The sequence below is a fragment of the Condylostylus longicornis genome, unplaced genomic scaffold, assembly GCF_029603195.1.
Source record: "Condylostylus longicornis isolate FDR11 unplaced genomic scaffold, ASM2960319v2 ptg000027l, whole genome shotgun sequence".
Classification (NCBI taxonomy): Eukaryota; Metazoa; Arthropoda; class Insecta; order Diptera; family Dolichopodidae; genus Condylostylus; species Condylostylus longicornis.
Window position 1 is genome coordinate 452,487 of NW_026577996.1, and position 19,127 is coordinate 471,613.

General features: G+C 25.5%; 2 protein-coding genes across 5 annotated transcripts in view; one reads left to right on the forward strand and one right to left on the reverse strand.

The window, feature by feature from the left end:
• Window positions 1-19,127, reverse strand: part of LOC129607466 (uncharacterized) — a 76,661-nt gene that overhangs the window by 14,986 nt on the left and 42,548 nt on the right. The window lies entirely within an intron of this gene.
• LOC129607264 (signal transducer and activator of transcription B) overlaps window positions 10,699-19,127 on the forward strand; it is a 72,426-nt gene continuing 63,997 nt past the window's right edge. For all 4 annotated transcript variants that reach the window (XM_055518135.1, XM_055518133.1, XM_055518134.1 and 1 more), the window contains exon 1: window positions 10,699-11,907. The gene's annotated coding sequence lies outside the window, so the exon portion shown is untranslated. The remainder of the gene's footprint in view (window positions 11,908-19,127) is intronic.

Consider the following 19,127-nt stretch of genomic DNA (forward strand, 5'->3'; position numbering starts at 1 on the left):
ATGTGTTTTTTTCAACCATTGAATCGAAATTCCATTTATTTCCTAGTTTTCTTGCACATTTTACCTACATAATCTAAATATTTCTTTAGTCTTTGTTGTAACTGGTCTCGTATACTCCTGTCCCACTCGGTTGCCTTGGAATCTACGAATCTACGAACTGGTCTCGTATACTCCTGTCCCACTCGGTTCCCTTGAAATCTACGAATCTACGAACTGGTCTCGTAAATTGTCCTAGGACGCTCGGTTCCCTTGGAATCTACGAATCTACGAACTGGTCTCGTAATTTGTCCTGTGTACATCACATTCATTTGTTAGCCATTCTCCATATTTTTAAAGATAAACTTGGTATTGATACACATGCTAATTTAAAATCATTAATTTTTGAATTTTTAGAATGTTCGCGAGCCTAGCAATATAGTACTACAGTTTGCCCCTTTATTCTTGCGTTCCTTCTTATGGATTTGTTTAATATTAAATTCCAATTTACTAAACAAAAAAACTAAAGCGCATTTCTACTTTGTCAGTTCATGCTAAATAAAAATTCCGTTCGTTTGAAATTCTTTTTATCCAAGTTCAACTGTTTATGTGAAATATGAGCGTTTTTTTATACATAGATATTAATGAGTATGAAAAACTACGCTAATATATCTGGACCTAAAAATGTATAACAAAAACAAAATTATTTACAATAAATTTACAAATTGTTAATTTGGTATCAACTCAACCTAATTTTTCATTGGAAAAAAATTAAATGGAAATTGGACAACATAAAAAGAAAAAGAAGAAAATTGTTATTTAAAAGAAACCTGGAACGCGAACAAAACCCTATAGCTATACGAACACTTCAACTGATCTAAAATGTTTAAAACTTTTTTATAAAAGTTTCATTGTTCTTTTTTTCCATATTTGACTTTACAAACGTACAAGTATTATAGAGGATATCTATAAAAGTCCGTTTATTATAATTGACTAAAATATTTTTGGGTTTTTTATTTTATCATTTATCTTTCGTTCGTGCCAGTATTTAACAACATTTTCATGTGGACGAATGACCGTTCTCTTATGATGAAATATTTTTTCCATTTACATACATAGACTTATACCATACTTACATATTGATTAAAGAATAAAGACAAAGAAAAAGATACAACAAGCGTCTTTTAAACTTTAAAACTTCTATTGAATTATAGTTAATGATTTTTATGATAGATCTCCACATTGGGACATTTTTATTTTACTCTCTTTTGTCTTTTTGTTTTAGCATTTATACAAAACAAAAAGAAGAATAGTTTCTACCTGCATATATGTAGGAAAACTTCTGCAATAGCCAAGTCTACAAGTCACAAGGCTAAAAGTGAAAAAGATAGAGAGCTTGGAAAAGCGGTATTTTTTTGAAGTTTCCATTCTTTTAAATAAAAATGTTCCTTTTCAATAACAAGTCATTACAGCAAGAAAATAATAAAACAAACAAGAAAGTAAGAAAACTTTTTTTTCATATTTCAACAAAAAGACATGTCATTGAACGTACGTGTAGTTTTCGAATATTTCATACCTTAGCAGCTATTCATATTGCATTGCAACTTTTCAAAAATGATTTAAACTTTTTTTTATTATAAATAGGTTTAACGTTTTTTAAAGTCAGTGGTTCCTAATACTATTTTGAAAATTTTTTAAAAGATAGGGAGTAAAATAAAAGTCAGTAAAAAGTAGATCATCGGAATTGGAGGTTAACTAATTTTTTCATTCACAGCTTGATAATGTAATTGAATTTGAATGGTGCTAGAGTATCAATCCAAACCAAAGCGAAATACCTAGGTATGATTTTAGATGACAAGCTGAGATGGAAAGAAAATGTGAAGAAGAAAATAATAGAATTAGAAAAAAAAAAGATAAAACTATTGGATCCGTAGATCTAGATTCGCAACATACAACCTAGTGTTGGAATGAAACCAAATAATAAAGTGTAAAAAGTATATGAAGTATATAAAGTATAATAAAAAAAGAGGTATGGTTTACAGCTATGGGGTTGTGCCAAGCAAACACACAACAAACAAATACAATCTTTCCAGAACAAAGACCTTCGTGTTGTGGCTGCCTGCTATTTGCGCAATAATATTTGCAAAAGAGGATATAAAATATAAGATTTTCCAGGCAAAGTAAGAATATTCAACGCATCAGAGCTAACATGCAAAAGATGCGTTCGTTAATTATATATGGTTCGTTAATTGATTATAGATGCGTTCGTTAATTATATATGGTTCGTTAATTGATTATAGATGCGTTCGTGATGTAATATATGGTCTTCGTTAATAAATGTCATAGATGCGTTCGTGATGTAATATATGGTCTTCGTTAATAAATGTCATAGAATTAAATGCAAAACATTTTGGCCACGAAGAATTATGAACTAGCTATGGATAAAGACGAGAAAAAATCTAGTAGAAATTCAAATAAGAAAAAAACGGAATAAGAAAAAAAATGGGAACGGAACGTCAAACTATAAACATTAAAACATGTATAGAAATGAAGAGGCTGGCATAAAATAGAAAAGATATCCCGATATTGAAGGCTTATGTTCCCTAGGGGAATAATAAGTAATAACTGTTTTGTCCAATTGGTGGTCCGATGAGTATTTCTATTTTGTACATGAAAAATAAGAATTATGAATTATGATAAACGATATAGAATGAAATTTAATTATGAACTACATATTTGTCATTTATAAATCAATAGATTTTGAGAACAACTGATTAAACAAATGGGCATTTATTCTATTCACGTACCGTTGACATTATTTAAAAAATCTGTATATTTGGATTTCATAGAACGTTGATATGTATTAAGTTGTTTCTACTATCTTTCAATTTATATTATTTTACATTAGCCCTTTATAATATTTAAATGTTTTTCGTTTATAATATTTTTGTTTATGTAAAAAAATAAATAAAAATTACTTCAAATATGAATTTTATAAAATTTCTAACAATATTCGATATAAGTTTATGTATCTAAAGGCTTAATTTTTTTGAAAATATACTTTTCGACTAATCGGAATACGTGTGTATGTAATTTATTTATAATCGCACACCATATAAAAATATGAACAAATACATACATTTTAATTTAAATTTGTACGTATGTAAACCAAAGTTCATTTACTCAACTCATAACTCTGGCTGAACCAAAATGCATAACAAAATAACATTACTTTCTTCTGGAAAATATTTTTTGCATAAATTAAAGTTTTTTTTAAATAAAAGAACAAAAAATATTCTTACAGAAAGCAAATGAAAATTAATTTATTCAAATTGAATTGAATTTTAAATGGATACAAAAATAGTTCTTAAAAAGTTCTTTCGTCTTTTACTTTTAACTATAATAATCTTTCGAGCTAATAAAAAATTCAAAGTAATAAAACACAAGTGCTTAGATTTTATATCCCTTATTTATCTTCTATACTCATTTTTATATTTCCATATCATGTACTTATATTTTAATATATACATGTAATTCATATAAAATAGTAAAATATTAATGCATATGTATTTTTGTATGTGTACCTCGTAGATGTGGATAAAACGTAGAATAATTTATGATCTTACAAATTCTATGGAACATTGAATAACGATTGTACATTATATGATTATAATAGGCTCATGAGCAATATGCGCATCATATGACATTTCCGGCGCAATTTACGCATAATCTGAGTTCATATACTTTTATACATATTGATATTCTATTATAGGTATCCTATATCTTGAAGTTAAATACATATAAACAATGTATATACAGTTAATAGCTTATTACATACTATATGCACTTTAATATATGAGAATAATAAATTGTTCATTAATCAAAAAAAAAAAGAGATTAAAGAAAACATCAGTGCAGTTACACAGTAAAGTCGTGGCTAGTTGGTTAGTTATGAGAATATTTATTTCGCTTTTTTCTCACCGGGTAAGAATGTAATTTTCAAGTTAAAAGAATTTTTTTAACTCTTTTTTTTCCAAAAATATACAAAATTAGATCACCATACTGACTATTTGTTTTTTGAAAAAAATTTGACATTTAAATATTGGTATCTAACCTATGTGGAAAAAAAATTGCAGCAGTTTAAGAAATTTTTGAAGTTAAGTAGTTGATGTGACGATATGAAAAAAATTGTATTGTAATATGTACGCTTGTAGTCACAGTAAACGAGATTTCAGTGTATATAAGAATCTTGAATAAATGCTTTATTCTACAATATACGTTTTGAAATAAAATAAAATTAAAATAAAAAGTAACTATGATATATGATGAGCATCATACCTTTTGAATATAAAAATTCAAACTTGAACATATTGAATTTACGCATGATTTTACATACATACATACTTGTATAATCAGAAATAGATATGATTGTGTAAGGGGTGTATGGTGTACACTATGCATTTACATGCTTTTAATATAGAAATTTTATATATTTTCTAGATTCCTACATGGATACACATACGTATGTATATGTCTAACATTAGCAAATAAATCGTATACATGTTTTATATAAATGGCAATTTGACATTTTATTAAAATTTCAGAAAAATAAAACTGTAAAGTTTTTCTGCTCCATATAATTCAGAGAATTATCGATATGATCTTAAATTCTTCTTTATTTCAACTATAGTGTATAAAAGAATACATTCATGTATACATAGGTTCTTATACATATAGACATACATTTAAAATTTTAATCATGTAAATTAAACTTGTGAATACGATTAAATGCGTTTTATGTGTGTTTATATGTCAATTATCGTCTTATGAGAAGAGTTCATTATTGTGGTAATAATAAAAAAAATTATTTCGTCTCTTATGTTTCCAATGCAACATAAGAGCTGCAACAAAATTGATCAAATCAAAAATATCAATAGTCTACAGGTTACAAATTCACAATTTGATTTTCATCCTTTATTTTATATATATGTATGTATTTATTTTAAAGGGTTTACGAATGGGATACCAAGTCATTTATGAAACAATAAAACAAGAATTGTGAATATACCTACATACGTTACATACAGCCTTTTAGATATATAACTTGTAATTTTTGTTAGGTTGGTTAAATGTACTGAACTAGATCATCCACTGCACAGCCATAATTAAAAAGACAAAACAACTTTAGTTAGACTTAAATTTGAATTGATTCCTCTATAATATGCATTAATGGTAATGAGTAGCAAAATAAGGATAAAATTTGAAGTAAATCTTATTTAGGCAAATTGAGCGCTTAAATATATTACGTTGTTTAGTATACATAATACCGTTAAATGAAATCAGTTTATTTTCGAAATTTATAGTATGGTTTTCTCTCTGATGGTAAAAAACAAATGTTAAATCCGATTTTTTGAAATCTTAATATTTACCAACTATAGTCTCTAAAATATTACTTTTGTCATGAACAAAAATTGTGCATAAAATATAAATTGGGAAACTTCTATATTACCAAATATAACATGAACGTGCATAAGGGAACTTGTACCAAATTTATTTTGTACTCGGCAACATTATAAAACATAAAATATTTATGTTGTGTGATACAAAAAAAAAACTGTGGTTTAACACTCACAAATATTTGAAAGAAAAATTGAAATCGATCTGAATTTAGAATACACGTTACGTATGCGTATAAATGCAAAAATGGGTAGAATTTTCAATTAAAAATTAGGAAAATAAAAAATTTTCAATTTTATTAATTTTTGTTATTTAAGTAGTTGTCTAAATAATGCTAATGTTGGTTAATATTGCTTCTTTATCTATGAAATACTCCTGAATCTAGAGAACGTTATCTGTGCGAAGCCCAATACAAGAAGAAGTTAAAAAAAAAATTATGCGGAAACTGCAGGATTTTTAAGAAAACGCATTTTGAAGAACTAAGAAAATTTGTTATTCAAAATACTTATTATGAAATAAAATTAATTAAAGAGTGTCATAAGCCGTCTTTAGTTATTTTGTTCTAAATAATTAACTTGTCTTTATTTATGTATTCTACCTTATATGAAGGTACAATTCTCCAAACTCACTAATAAGATTCTTGTTCTTAAATCTACCCATGCATATTTATTTATATAAATAATTGCAAAACACAAATTATAAAAAATGCATTCGCGAATAATTATTACAAAATAAATACATACTTTGATGAAAAATAAATAGGGGAGATGATGGTATAATTTTTATCTTATGCAATAATTTAAATTTTTCAAATTTTCTTTATATACAGGGTGACTCAAAAGGTTACGCAAAAAATTATACTAGTGAAATTTTTTGTTTATAAATTCTGTTTTCCGTTAACAAAAAAATATTAGTATGCTTGTACTAAATAGCGGATTGAAATGGGGATTTGAAACCAGATTACCAATGATGTAATATATTGCTTTATACCTTTTTGTATCACCCGTATAGATTAGATTAGACTTTGGGTGACAATGCACCGCAATAAAAAAAATGGATCTATTGTGTCCCCTCTGCCATCTATCACACTTAAAGCACTCCATCAATACCTATTCTTCTGACAAATTCGAGTATCTTGTGGGGATCGACTTCCCGCAGCTCTCTGCGAGGATATAACTACCCAGGGACTCCTTCTACTGCGGCGCCTCGCTCTCTAGGCCAAACGCCTCTTGTGATCTCTTTCGGCGTAAGGTATTCGGTGTTAGGTTAGGAGCCAATGCTCACTGTGTCCCGTTAGGAGACCAATGAGCTTTCACTCATGATTCCTACCCGTTCTTATTATTCTCCTATACAGCGCTTGATCATAATCACCTAGGAACTCCTTACCCTTCCTCAACCCAAGACGGACTCTCACTCCTTCTATGTATTTCCCGAGCTTCTCTCGGATCCCACAAGGGTGTGTTTGGCTGTCTCTTTCTGCTGGACACATCAGCACCTTTATTATCCTCTTTACAAAAGTGCCTCGGCACCTACTTGTTTACATAACTGCTACATAATTTAACTTGGTTCTACCTTCTTCATTAAGCCAATTAAGACAACCGCCCCCTACCTTAAGGTCGCCCTGTATGTGTACGATACTCAAGTGATTGTATAAAATAAAACTTGTTTTAAGCTTAAATTATTTTTCATTTTCTAGGGTGTATCTTCTGTCAGACTATCAAATTATGTTAAAATAAAAAATACATTATATTCATAATTATTATAAAAAGTCATCAAAACGCAAAATGTAATAAAAAAGACCATTTTTAATATTCTAAACATTCCTTTTTTAATACTTGCGCATCGATTTTATAAAAAATAACAAAGATAAAAAAAATAGAAAAGAAAATTGGAATGAAAATTGCATTTAAATACCAGCTCAGATGTTAGATTGGTGCATTAAAAAGGTTATTGCGAATTTTGAATCGATTTGTTTTACAAAAACTGTTTAATGTAATGTTCTTTATTTTCTATAATTACACCTGCGTGGATATAATTTGAGTCGAGTTCCTGTAATACGTTTTAAGATATACAAATATTACATATTTTTATATATTTGTATATCACAATTTGTACATAATATACCGTGCTGTAGCAAAAGTCTATTCCTATATTTCACTTAGATAGTTCGCATATTTTATATATTATATCTACGTTATATACATAGTTTATAATATTTAATATTAAAAATATTTCTTAAAGAACGCTTAATCTATAACTTATATCATTCAATTCTCAAGTAGATGTCGATGTGTACACCAAAATACGCTATTTTGTGTATACGAGTACACATGCCGACAACAAAAAATGTTGCATCAAAATATAAATCATATTTTTTATTAAATTCATATTAAATAATAATTTTATGATCCTTCTCAAAAACTTTGTGTAAATAACCATATTTATTAAATAAGTAATCCTTTGTTATTCCTGAGTTATAAGTTAATTTAAGATTACTTGTGCAAGTTACATGAGGAAGGTGTTTTTTATGCAAGACTTTCGAATCATTGCTTACAAAAAACATATGAGAAAGAAAATTAATAATATTAACAGCTGCTGCAGATCAACAACAAGCTATTGTATTGTATGAATATATTATCTACATTTATGGAGTATATTATATTGTTATCATGTAGGTTTAAACACACAATGTGTATTTGTAGTGGATGATTTTTTAAGCGTTGGCTTAGTTAAAATTTAAAGAAGTGAAGATTTTGCACGAAATTTTTATTTGAATTGATAAAAAAATTATTGACCATAAAATAATTTTATATAAAACATTATTTTAACCATGATTACGTTTCAGGTGATCCATCCACAAGATGCATCCACAGGTGAATATTCAAATTTTAGGCCGAATATCAACGATAAAATGATTGATATCGTTTTCTGAAGCCAATGTAAATTACTTCCTTTTTTCATTAGTTCGACTATATCACTTAAGAGATTAAAAACGCCAGATTAATTGCTTAGTTTTTATAATTAGTTTTAAAATTTGAACCGTTTTCCGTTCGGGTATCTGTCTTTATAGAGTGAGCTTGATGTGATAAATAAATCAAGTGGGCTTGATGCGATAAAAAACGTGTGTTAAAGATGGAAACACGAAAAACCAAAAAGCAAAAACAAAATCACCCGTTATTAAATTGTCTAGATTAATTCCCCATTTTTTTCATTTAAATTTTTATAGATTGATTCCTTGTGAATGAAAAGTATTTTGAACCACCTCATTGAACGGTTTGGTTAATGTGCAAATTTTATTATTATGAAAATTGCTGTAGTATTTCTAAGTAATATCCACACATACAGCCACATAAATAAGTACGTGAAGCTTAAATAAATAGGTTAAAAAAGTGCACGTATTATTGATGGTTTCCCGGAAATTTTAAGATTATAGTGTATTTTTTTTTTTTTCTTCCATTCAAACCATTTTTTTTATCGTCGGAATTACGAAAGGAGACGTAACTTTAAAATCATTTTACTGCTTATTTCTAGGTTGCGAAACCAACAAAAATATTTTTTTTGGATAACTTTTTCAAATACTTACTTATATACCTAGTACTTACATATTGAAATGTTGCAAGAATTTTATAAAAATGGTTCCAAATCAGTTTACATAAATACTGTAGTTAAACGGTAAAATTTTAAAAAGTGTTTACATCAATATTTCCTTTTTAATTTATTTTTAATCTTTAATTTCCAACTTGTCAAAAAAATAAAAATCAATTAAGTAACAAAAATTTTAATATTTTAAAAACAGTTTTTTTAATACCGCTACACTATGAATTTAACGCAGTATTACAATACAAGTTTTTAAGAAAAACCAAAAGTTAAAGTTCTATTTAAATTCAAGTTCAATTTTTATTCCTGAAGAACACAAAAATTTTGATTGAGCATAATATTTTGGAGATAAAATAAAGAATAAAAATATTTCTCTTTGGAGACTTTTAACTTTTATACGAGTACCATCTTAAACTTAAACATATTATTTCTTTATCTGCAGAATTTGAAATGAGTGAGAGAGAAGTAAAACATAAACAAATTTTGTTTTTGTCTTCCTTTTCAACTTGTTATGAAAAACTTTTATTATAATAATGTTTAGTTGTACAAACTGCAGTAAATAAAAACTAGTATTTGTATCTATAATAAAGAAAGAAGACATTGAAAATGCAATTTATTGTATGAATGCGTTTTAATAAATGGAATGTTTGATTTATACTTTAGTTTTAAATTGTTTTATACTTTGTTTATCTGTAATAATTGAAACAAAATAATGTTAAATATTAATATGTGGAAAAAATGTTAAATACAAGTTCCATACATAATTATGTAGATAGTTTGCACGTACTTATATGTTATATTTTAGTATACTCTAAAATTAATATTTTGTGAAAATAAAAATATAATGTAAATGAACTAGCAAATACTGAATTCTTAATATAACAATATTAATTCTTATTATTAAAAATACTATATATGTGTATGCAAATGTACAAAAATTAATAATTAACTACAATGGTATTGAAAAAAGCAAAATTAAAAGTGATAAATATAGAGTATATAAAGCCTCATGTTTACGTACGTACATACCTACAATGTTAATTGCAACATAAAAACTCTAAAAATATAAAAATGTCACTCAATTGTTTTTTTGAATTTTTAAAGCCCTGCAAGATGATAAACAGTTGATTTTAATATAAATTAAGTATAGCTACTTTATATTTGCAATAATCAAAAATTTTAGAAAACTTTTAGAATTTTAGATAATTTTAGAATTTTTTTTTTCATACCAAAGGCATTCATTTACAAATTTAACAAAAAAACTATACTATCGTTGTACGATCTAAATAATTTAAATGTACTACAGCTACGCGTATAATATCCACATGTACATATATTCTATATTTCTATATCTATATTGTTCATATACATCAACGAGTACTCACATCAACATGTAATTTTATATTTATGTGCATTGTGTGATTCTGCTTTATAAGAAATAAAGAGAGTTATGTATTTTATTAAGAAACTAAACATGGGAACAACTTTTTCATCGTATGATATCTTAGTTTTGCGTGTCTTCATACATGTTTGATTGTTGTATAACAATTTTTATGTTTGATAATTTTGAAAAAGTAAAAAATTTAATATTGAAGAAAAGCAATTCTTTTTTTTTCACCTTTTTTCAGTAAAGCTTTTTATTTCGTCGTGTATAGTTAACTGCTTAATTAAACGCGGATACGAAATTTTTTTATTTTATCAAAATAATTCAGAGTAATTTTTAAATTTTTTTTTTTTTTGGTAAAAATCATTTGTTCTTTTGTGAAAATTTTTATGAGAAACTTTAACATTTTTAAGTGCTTCAATATAACAGAAATATTAAAAATTATTTTTAATTTGTTTTATTTTAGTACTTAATTATATTTTTACTTTTAATTTAAATTAAGTGTAAACAAAACAAAAAGAATTTAAACATGAAGTGCGGGTTTTGACTACCTGTTTATTTGAAGGAAACGCTAAAGTTGCAGATGATTTTCTTCCTATTTTTTTGTTTTCTGTTTTGTAGTGCATTTTAAGTACAAAGATTTTGTTTGAACATCTTTGCTCTATTGTATTTATAAATGTATCTATATATTTACATACTTATATACAGTATGTACATATTTAGTATATTTAGAATTAAAAATATAAAAGTAATGTAGACAAGCTAGAATTTTAGAATTTATGTTGTTGCACTTTTTGGTTTACTTTTTAACCATAATTTAATAAAATTAAAATAAACTACGAATTCTAAGATAAAAAATTGATTTAGTTATATTTGTATGTACCTACATATATTATATGTATATGTATATATATTAACATATTAAATGGATTTACAAACATACAAAGGTAAAATTAAAAATTAAATAAGGACAACAAAAATTAATATTAAATATTAGTAACTTAATAAAAAAATAAAAAAGATAAAAAAAGCGAAATTGTGGAAATTCCAGTTTAGAGTTTAGCGGAAAATTGGAATTTCGACTTGAAAAGAAGTTAAAAAAAAACGTGTTGAATTTTCTTAAAATTTTTGCTTTTCTGCAATAAAGAAATTTAGAAAAGAAAAAAGTGTAATTTTAAAGAAAAGAAAAATATCTCTTTCTTTATATAAATATTTACAATTGAAGATTAAAAGATTTAAATTCGAATTTTCATTTTATTTAAAGCTTTTTTAATATAAAAAAAAGTGCATTAATAAAAAGAAAAAAAAATTAAAAGTGAAACTTGCACCGAAAATTTTTTTTTAAAGAAATTCGAAAAAGTGCTCTTCTTCTTCCTGCTTTAAAATTTTGATAAGGAATTCAAATATAAAACATAGACAACAAACATTCTTCTAGAGTATTCAAATATACTTATAAGTTGTATGAAAGGATTATTAAAAAAACTTTGCAAAAGGTAATTTTTAAATAAAAATTTTTGAATTTTAATAAAAATTTCCAAAATTTTGAAAACTATGAAAAAAGAATGTTTAATGAAAATCATTTCGTTATAATAGTCACTTATGTTATCATTTACGATCCATTCAGGTTGGTAGTTGGAACACAATATAATTTTAGGTACCTAAATACCAATGGTTTAAAAACTCATTACTCACAGTTAGTACCTAGTTTAAATTTTATTTTAAATTTTTGATGAAATTTCCAAAATTCACACGTGCGATTTGTACGAACAGCATATGCAACATAAGTATAATATATTAATCGGTATTTCTAAAATTTATTCGAATTTATGTGTAGGTGTGTTAAATTGTTCCATCTTACTTAAGTACTTAAGTTTTAAATGGAAAAAATTTTGTGGACTTTTATAATCATTAATCAATTTTTTTAACTGCTATTACAATACCGTTTATTAAATATTATTTTTCATGCATTTATCAATATAAAAAGTTCAATCATCATGTTGAAACCAATTTTAGAAAAAATAAATTAATAATAATTAGAAATAAAGAATGAACCTAAAAAAATCGTGTTTGACGTTCATTTGTAAAAGAAATGAAAAAAAAAATATTTTTGATATTTTCATTCGTTATATTCTATAACGAATGAAAATAATTAAAAAGATAACTAGTTTTACTTTCGCTAGAGGCTATCAATTACTTAGTTTTTTTTATATCCAATATTGCTTATCAAAATGTAAGAGGGAAGAATATTCACTAAAGTTATTTTCCTTAGTCTTTAACGTATGGGTTATAACGTAAAAAAGGAAATAAGGAAAGAGTTGAAAAAAAAACACGAAATCTTTTTTTTCCAATCAAAATCTAGATTTTAACTTTATATTTTCTCATATGAGAAATTTTGTTTTACACTTAGCTTATTCGTAATTGTTTTCTTGTACAAGTAACAGAGCGTGAATTGTTAATTTATTTTGAATATTTATGTGTACACATGCCTATATGTGTATGCACACACATGTATGCCACATATTAAAGAACTAATTTTTTAATAAAAATGTTGGTTATTTTGAAAATCATGTTCTGAATGAATTGTAAAATTTTAAATTTCTCCGAAAGACCAAAACGAAAAATGATGTTGAAATAGAGAAAAATAAATTAATGACAAAAAAAAAAGAAATTTAATTTATACTTACATACATAGTGTCAGAATACCCAAAAGTATACATAGTTGAATTTAGTGTGATAAACGGTTTTCGGATTAAACAAAAATATATTAAAAAAGTTCAATTTCTAAATTCAAGTAAATAAGAAAACAATAAAAAAATTCCTACAAATGGTCAAAATAAACTGAATTTGTTTTTTTTACCTTAAGTGATTTCTTTCTGAAAGTTCAAATAAAAAATGTTATTGCATGTTACATCTTCTGTTTAAGGATTTACGTTATTTGTTTATGTACAAATTTAATCTTTAGAGATTTTAATGCATATAAGTATAGTACTTAAGTAAGTATATTCATATATGATAGGGTAGTGTGCATGTCTACGTGCTTAGAGGAGGGTGGGCCAACATACCTCTTATAAGGCCGAAACTATTTTGAGGAATTCGGCCCCTAGAGATCTGAAAGTAGGTAAAAAGGACGAGATCGGAGTTATAGAGAGTTCGTCCTAGGCTGAGACCACCGAGGAACTTGTGGGAAATTATACGGTATAGGAAAATAATACGAATGCCATATAAACGAGACATTGCCAATTAAAGGGTAACATGGGGAGTGGGGGTTGCCCCTGGGAGACGGGGGCTCGAGGTTTTGTCGGGAAAACGAAGAACAACTCGATGCACCTTCTTGGTGTGTGTAGAGCGTTGATCCACAGCAGAAGAAAGTCGCTGAGTGTCTGATCTAATGTAATCTAACTAGGAGTATATATATCTGGTCTTTTGCAAATTGTTATTTACTTATTTATATAATACATATATGTACATATATTTACATACGTATAGATAACATATGTATGTTATGTATACACAAAAGGAACAATAATATATTAATTAGATTGTTTCTTAAGTTGAAATGTAACCTTATAAACCAACCTTTACTGCATAACTAATTTTATAAACAAATGTTCCTAAACAAGTTTATCCATACACGCTTCTGAACTATGAGAAATATAGAGAAATTGTTACGAGAAGCGCAGTTTAATTTCATGGACTGTTTTGTTTTTATAGATTAGTTAAAATACATCGTATATCAATCGCGCTATATTTTTGCAGTATTTTTCATATAATTATATGAGATAAGCAATAACATACTATAATACTAATTATTTGATTTTGGCGAACTCAAATCATCAAATCATCTGCAGCACGCCCAGTTTGTATGCGTATTAAGAAAACTGGAATTGCCTCCAATATACCACCAATTTGAAAAAATGTACAGATAACTGGAAAATAATATAAACATGCAATATAAATTTATAAAATAATTATTTTAAAAAAATTATTTTTTAATTATAAGTAATCACAAAATTTAATAAAACCACAAATTCTATACATGTATTTTAATTTATTAGTAACTCAAAACTTATAATACCTAGGCAAATCATAAACATTTGAATTATTTCTTTTTGTTTGTTAGTATGTACTCTTATAACTCAAAAAAAAAAATTTGCATTGAAATAAATTTTAGTAACTTAACTACCTACATATTATATTTACTACGATTACTACTGCTATTATTTTCTTTTTATAACATTTTATCTTATAGCAGCACTAAAACCGAATGTTCTGCTTTAATTTCGTGGCAAAAAAAAAAACATATTTCAGTAAACAAAACAAAAACAATAATAAAATTGCAAGCCGGTTTCTTACCAGTTGTAGTTATTATACACTCTAATACATATATGTATGTATGTATCTTTATAAGTATAATTTGCTTTATATACGTATACATGTATGTAATTAAAATTGTAGATGGAGTTTCTGTTTAGTTAGTATACGAGATGTTGTACTTGTATATGTACATACATGTATATGGTTTTTAACAACGTTTTATAAACCTGCATCCCTATATGCATATACATATATACATATGTACATATGTATGGGTTTTATGCATTTAATATGAATTTCAATAGAAATAAATGACATGAAATTATAATTTAAAAGTATTTTTTGGCTTACACCATTTAGATTCATAAATATGTAAATGGTGTAATATAAATTTTTTTAAAACAATTTAAAGATTTAACTTTAAAATATTAAAATAGTAAAACTTTGGAATTTTTTTTATTAAATTGAAATACTTTTACCAAAAATTGTAATTTAATTCACATACTAAAGGCTCTGACTAAAATGGATTCTTTCGAACTAGATATTTTCGAAAAATAAATTAAAATTAATTTTCAACTAAATTTATCTTAGATGTCAATTTTTGTATTTCTCTGATAATAATCCGGGTGTTTCGCATAAGGTGGGAAATAATTTCAGCCTGTAGATTGTAGAACCTCCCTCCCTTGAATTTTTTGCCAGAAATTGACCAAAGAATGATCCCTGAAATTGTTTTGCCACCTTATGCGAAACACGCTATACATATATATATATATATATATATAAAAATATATATATATAAATATATATATTTGTATACTTATATCTAACTTCAAAAATATAGTAGTGTAGTATAAAAATATAGTTAGTAATTAAAATGTTTATGTGCAATCAACCGTTAGGTATTATTAATATTGTTATTTGTTATATGGATACGAAACTAATAATATTGGAATCAGGTTTTTGGCTAACAGTATTTTGAGTTGAAATAATATTTTAGCATCAAATGATTTAATAGTGGGTTATAAAATATTAAGAGCTTTACTTTATCTTTTGTTTTGTGCTATTCCTTGGTGCACAGACTTACATAATTGTACTTATTAGTGTATAATATAGAATTTAATACTTACATTCTATATTACATTCTTTGTAAATTTATTCGCTCATATTTGCTTTTGTTTTCAGGAGAAGGAAAAAATATTTTGAAAGAATTTTACTAACTATATGATTTTATTATCATGAATAAATAAATAATCAAATAACTAAAATAGAAAATAAAATTTATGATTTGGGTTAAGTAAGGTTTGTAAAACTTAAACCGCAGTTTAAAAAAACAGTTAAAAAAAAACATAAATATTAAAAACAATTTTCGTCTGAAAATTTGGAAATGTGCTCTAATTTTTGTATACATAAGTAGTAGTTGATTGCAACTTTAAATAAATACAAAATGGAGAACTATAATTATTTTTTTTGAGAAAATTTTTTTTTGAGAAGGTTCAGCACAATTTTACTAAATTCTGATGAAATTTTAATAGAAAAACATTTGATTTTAGTTTCCAATCCTTTTAAATTGCAATATTTTTAGTTCATATTAGATTTTTTTTCATTTCTTTTTCAATTGCGTCTCCATACGTATCTTTTTCCTTACTTCTTACATCTTACGAATCTCTTTATTAAATTTTCACTTCGGAATATAAGTATGAATTCCAAATTAAAATTCAAAATAATAAAAAATCATTTATACATACATACACATACGTTTTTAAAAAGGATCGAGTTGAAAACTTTTGTTTGTCGAAAGACCGCCTTAAAATCAAAATTACTTAAGTTTTGGGCCAAATTAATGAACGATTACATTTGGTACACTCCGAGCTATCAATACATACAAAAATGTTTCAAAAACTTATTTCGTTTGCTGATTACAAAATGGAGACATCATTTTGCACGATGGTTTTTATGAATCCACTTATTTTTATTTTCAGGATTTTAATTCAATAGTCTATTGTAAGAAAGCTTGCATTTTCTAAAAACAACAAATTTCATGTTTATCATCAATCAAAAACCAAACTAATTCCATGAATATACCTATTTTACAGTTTTATACTTACTGTTATAGATCAATAATTTTCTGAACATTATTGACATTATGATGTCATAGATAATATGATTTGAAGCTTCTCTTAAATTTTTTAATTTCAGTTTGAATGTACATGATGAAAACTAATTTTTCATGAACATGTTTGTGAATTTAATCAATCGTCATACGCTAGATTACATTTTATTATTCTTTCTTATTAGTTTTATAGTACCTTAATTTAAGAATAATAAAAGTTATAATTAAAAAAATGTTTATAATTAATTATTTTTTGTACAATATTTAATACATGGTTTTATATTTCATGCTTTTGGTTTTATTTCAAATTAAACAACTAGTCACTTCTGGCAGAATATTTGCAAATCAATAATGTATTTATTTTTTCTTGTCAATTTTAACGCGTTGATTTTACAATATTAATTCATTTTTACGAATTTGTTCAAGGACGTGACAAAATCTTGCTTATAAAACATAAATTAGTTTTGGTTTAGTAAAACAAAAATTATTTTTAACACGTTTCAGCTTATTTTTTCTTTCTATATGACCGCGTCCCTATTATTATTATTTCTCTAGCAGAAAATTTTTATCTGATTCGTCCGATTGAGACTTTGACTTATTTTACTGCATAGCCTAAGCAATTGTCACAATAGCAAAATTTCGAATAATTTAATCGTTATCTGAACCGTTTATTTTTTTTTCAAATTTTCAAAAACTTTGTGGCAACAATTTATGATATATTTTGGTATTAATGAGAATAATGTTAATAAAAGATTATTTTTTCTTTTTTTTACTCTCTAAAGAGAAATATGCTATTCTGCGAACCGTTGAATTGATCTGAATTTATTTTTTGAATTTGTTGTAGTTTGTAGGTTAATAAATGTCATTACATCATATGATTTGAATTTGGTTACATTTAAATGAATCAAAACAAATTACCTTCAATTGATTTATATGAGAGATTCAAATATAAATTATGCAAATTGTAACCATAACTATAGCAATTGAGGAATACAATAGTTACATATATATCCTTAATAATGTAAGTAAGTAAACATCTTACCATTTAGAGTTATTGATTTACTTAAAAGCAAAAACCAGAAGACATATTTACTAGAATAAGTATTTAGGAAGCTAGAATATCTTTCGTATAATTGATAAGATGAATTGATGGGAAGTTGATTTTAATAAAAAACTGTAACTATCAGAAGGATAAACCGAGAAGTGGTACTGTGGTTGGGATGTTTGACTGGACGCTTAATTGTCAATTTCAAAATTTCAAACACTTAGCGTGAGTTTTCCTTTTATAACAATTATGTACTCATAAGTTTTCTAAATGATTAATAAAAATTAAAATAGGTAATTAAAATTGTATTTCGATTTTATTTCTTTATTTGGCAATATTTTTGTAGCTTTGTTGCATATTGTATTGTGAGTATAAATAATTTTTAATAAATAAGCCATGTGTCCAATCAAAAAACATGTTTTATTAAATAAAATGTTTTGCGCTAAGTAGGTTTATGATATATCAACCTTAAATTTCAATTAACCAAATTAAATTTTAAGTAAAATTTTTATTTTGCATTACGATACAAAGTTCATAATGTTTTTTTTATTATAACGGTTATTTTGGTAATTATTGGTTCCACATCTCAGTTAGAATAACATCACTTAAACCTTAAATGAAACATCTTTTTTTCAAAAATTACTTTAATTTTTCAATATCGTTTCAAATATTATGTAGTAACAATAAAAATGTTATCAAGTTTTTGAATAAATTATAAAGGTAAACTTATAATGTTGGACGTATGGACTAAATTCTTAATTCATTTTAAAATAATACAGTACTTTTATATATTTACAAAAAATGTTTACTGTTTTGTAAAAAATATAATAGAACATAAGTAATTTAAGAAATAGATGTTTGGGTTAGACTTTTTAAATTGCGATAATTTATAATTTACATGGTGTAGTTCAATTGTTCAGCTACACAATGTGTACTGGTTAGTATTGCCAGAGTTATTTATTAATACAATAGAAGCCACATGATATTACACGCTTTGAATAAATTTTAAACTTTAAAATAATTAAAACTTAATTATTTGAATATGCTTTGGCGACTCCACGTCAAGAATTTGCCATATTCTTAAAAATGAATAAGTATAACATAAGCATATAATTGTAACCTTAAGCTACCCTTAAGCTTCTGGTTTTTTAATTTAACGAAAAACTTTGGAAAAATGCAAATATGTATTTAAGTATTTACTTATTCAATTTTTTAAAATTTTAAGGTTAATTTATTTTCAGGTG